Source organism: Carlito syrichta, unplaced genomic scaffold (genome assembly GCF_000164805.1).
Source record: "Carlito syrichta isolate Samal-C Ts95f unplaced genomic scaffold, Tarsius_syrichta-2.0.1 Scaffold316302, whole genome shotgun sequence".
Classification (NCBI taxonomy): domain Eukaryota; kingdom Metazoa; phylum Chordata; class Mammalia; order Primates; family Tarsiidae; genus Carlito; species Carlito syrichta.
The window spans coordinates 1965071-1968997 of record NW_007260398.1 but is presented as its reverse complement, the minus strand read 5'-3'; positions in this window follow the sequence as shown (position 1 = coordinate 1968997).

Below are 3927 nucleotides of genomic sequence, written 5' to 3'. Positions count from 1 at the left end.
AACAAAGTGAGACTTCAACTCAAAAAAAAAAAAGAAATGAGTTCTCACTATGTTGCCCAGGAACTCCTGGGCTCAAGCGATCCTCCCACCTCAGCCTCCCAAAGTGCTGGGATTACAGGCATGAGCCGCTGTGCTTAGCCTACAAAAATTCTTTTAAAATGTGATAGCAAAAATAAATAAAACCACATATTTAACATGGGATGTAGGGTGCCTTTTAATTTTTCCCGTAAACAGGGAAATAAGTCTTCAAAAATCTCTAAAACCAAGCATGCCAAGAATCCATGGAGGTCTTACAACCACTTTGGAAAAGACACAATCAAATTTATGTTGCCAAATCTCATCCTGGCTTCTGTATGAAGAATACACTAAAATGGATAAAAAGGAGAAGTAGGAAGACAAGTCAGAAAGCCAGTGTGGCCATTTAGGTGAGAAGGGTAGCTACAGCGAGGTGGAGGTGGGAGAAGTACAGAAAACTATACAAGTACACAGTATATTCTGAAGGTAGAAGTGGTTCCATTGTAAGATAACTGGTACTTGTTAAGAATGCAATCTGTGACCATGAAATACAGTAAAGCCAATTAATTCATTCAAAAATAAGTCTCCAAACTTACCATTCATTCATGAAGTTAATAAATAGTGCCTACTATGTAATAGGTACTGTGCTGGAACCAGGCCCAGGGGGGCATAAAAACGATGGATAACCTCAAAGGACAGAGAAGCATGTAAGTCCATAATTAAAATGTAGTATAGTAAGTATGATGATGAAAGTACAGAGATATAATATGGCTAAGTAGCCGGGCTCAGTGGCTCAGCCTGTAATCTCGTGCTTTGGGAGGCTGAGATGAGTGGATTGCCTGAGCCCGCGGGTTCAAGACCCGCATGGGCAACTTGGTGAGACCTCATCTCTACAATAAATCAAAAAATTAGCCAGGCATGGTAGTGAGCTTAAGACATTTAAGCTGAGCTGAAAGCAAATGTTTGAGTGGTCAAGGAACAGGAGGGATGATCAGGAAGCTAGGACATGTGAGCAGGGAAGAGGTATGACAAGAACCTTAAGCAGCAGACAGAGCTACATCATACTGAGTTCTGCAGGCCACAGCAAAGATTTTATTTATGAACACTGTAGTTCCAGCTACTTGGAAGGCTGAGGCGGAAGGTTCGCCAGAGCCCAGCAGGTCGAGGCTACGGTGGCCAAGGGTATGCCACTGCACTCCAGTCTGGGCGACAAAGTGAGACTCCAACTCAAAATAATAATAATAATAATAATATGGCTATGTTATGGGAATATGAAAGGCTAACTGCTGAAGGAGTCAGAAAAGATTTCACAGCAGGGGCTGGGCATGATGGCTTACACCTGTAATCCCAGCACTTTGGGAGGCTGAGGCAGGAGGGTTGAGTCCAGGAGTTTGAGACCAGTCTGGGTAACACAGTGAGACCTTGTCTCTACAAAAAAATCAAAAAATTAGCCAGGCTGCCCCAGTAGACCCAGCTACTTAGGATGCTGAGGTGGAAGGATCACCTGAGCCCAGAAGGTCGAGGCTGCTGTGAGCCATGATCTTTATGATCATGCCACTGTATTCCAGCCTGGCAACAGAATGAGACCCTGATTTAAAAAAAAAAAAAAGATTTCACAGGAGAAGTGAGGTTTGGAACTAAGTCTCAAAGAATGAGTAGGAGCTCACCATGTTAGAGAACTAGGAAAGACAAAGGCTTTTTTGGGTTTTACCAACTTTAGCACTACCAAACCATGGAAAGTAGGAAGGCAGATAAGAAAAAATGTAGGCGGAGAACAGTTGGCTCATGCTTGCAATCCCAGCACTTTGGGAGGTGGAAGGTGAGAGGATTACCTGAGTCCAGGAATTCAAGATCAGCCTAGGCAACTTGGTGAGACCTCATCTCTACAATAAATAAAAAAAATCAGCCAGGCATGATGGCGCAGGCCTATAGTTCCAGCTACGTGGAAGGCTGACAGAAGGATCACCAGAGCCCAGAAGGTCGAGGCTGTGGGAGCTGTAAGCATGCTTCTATACTCCAACCTGGGTGACAGAGTGAGAGTTCAACTCAAAAAAATAATAATAAAAATATCTTTGGATTATAGCTAAAAATCAGACTGCTAGCATATATACTATAATACTAATAAATTAAAATGCTAGCAGGCCTTTTAGGAAAAATTAAAAAGAATCCTCAACTTCTTTTTTCTTTAATAAGTTTTTAGAGACAGGATTTCCATCTATCACCTAGGCTAGAGTACAGTGGCATGATCATAGTTCACTACAACCTTGACCTCCTGGGTTCAAGGGATCCTCCCACCTCAGCCTCCTGGGTAGCTGGGACTACAGGCACACAGCACCACATCTGGTTAATTTTGAGGTGTTTTTTTGGTAGAGATGGGGTCTCACTTTGTTGTCCAGGTTACTCTCAAATTCCTAGCTTCAAGCGATCCTCTTGCCTCAGCCTCCCAAAGTGCTGGAATTATAGGCATGAGTCACCATGCCCAATCCCAAATCCTCAAATTCTTTAGAACTAAACCTCAAATATTAAATTTACATTTGGAGGAAGCCTTCCTTGAGACTCCAGGGTGAGGCTGGTACCCTTCTCTGTGCTCCATGGCACCTTACACATACCTCTATGATAGCACCTTCATACCTTATTACTATTGTTACCCACTTACTTGGCATTTCTCCCTCTAAACATGAACCGTTGACCGGGCTCAGTAACTCAGCCTGTAATCCCAGCGCTTTGGGAGGCTGAGGTGAGTGGATTGCCTGAGTCCGCAGGTTCAAGATCTGCCTGGGCAACTTGGGCAGAAGGATCGCTGGATCCCAGCAGGTCAAGGCTATGGTGACCTGGAGCGTGCCACTGCACTCCAGTCTGGGCGACAGAGTGAGACTCCAACTCAAAAATAAAAATTAAAAAAATAAACTATGGCTGGGCTCGGTGGCTCAGCCTGTAATCCCGTGCCTTTGGGAGGCTGAGGTGAGTGGATTGCCTGAGCCCGCGGGTTCGAGACCCACCTGGGCAGCGAGACCTCATCTCTACAATAAATCAAAAAATTAGCTGGGCATGGTAGCGCGCACCTATAGTTCCAGCTACTTGGAAGGCTGAGGCGGAAGGATCGCCGGAGCCCAGCAGGTGGAGGCAGAGGTGGCTGGGAGCGGCCACTGCACTCCAGTCTGGGCGACAGTGAGACTCCAACTCAAAAAAATAAATAAATAAATAAACTATGAACTGTTAAGAGGCCAGGGAAGATGGCTTTTATTTCTGTAGCTAGCACAGAAGTAGAATTCAATTAATATTTGCTGCATGAATGAATGAATGAATGAATACAATGAACCTAGGTATTTATAGCATATAAAATATATTTATCCTACCTTTGAGAGAGAAGATACATACACACAAGAAAGTATAAGATAAATTGTTAACTATATGGTTCTGCTCTGAGAGTGATGGGAGTTAGGAAATGGAAACACTACAGCTCAGTTCACTTGGGCTTCACAGGAAGGATGGGACCAGAAAGGCCAAAATAGAGTTGCTTTGCTGTAAAACTAATGAAGCTTAAGCTGAAGGACTTGTCAGTTTCATGGGCCCCCCAACCAAAGCTCTAGGAGGGTGCCAACAATATTCCCCATAATTCCTTAATTTTTTGTTACAATGTATTTTTTTATTGTGGTAGTACTTGTTATCTACCCAAAGGAAAAGAGGTCATGCAAAGAAGACACCTGCACTCATATGTTTATCACAGCACAATTCACAATTACAAAAATGTGGAATCAACCTAATTGCCCATCAACAGATCAGTTAATAAAGAAAATGTGGTATATATACATATAATAAAATTTTTTTTTTTTGAGTTGGAGTCTCACTCTGTCACTCAGACTGGAGTGCAGTGGCTGCTCCTGGCCACCGCAGCCTCGACCTGCTGGGCTC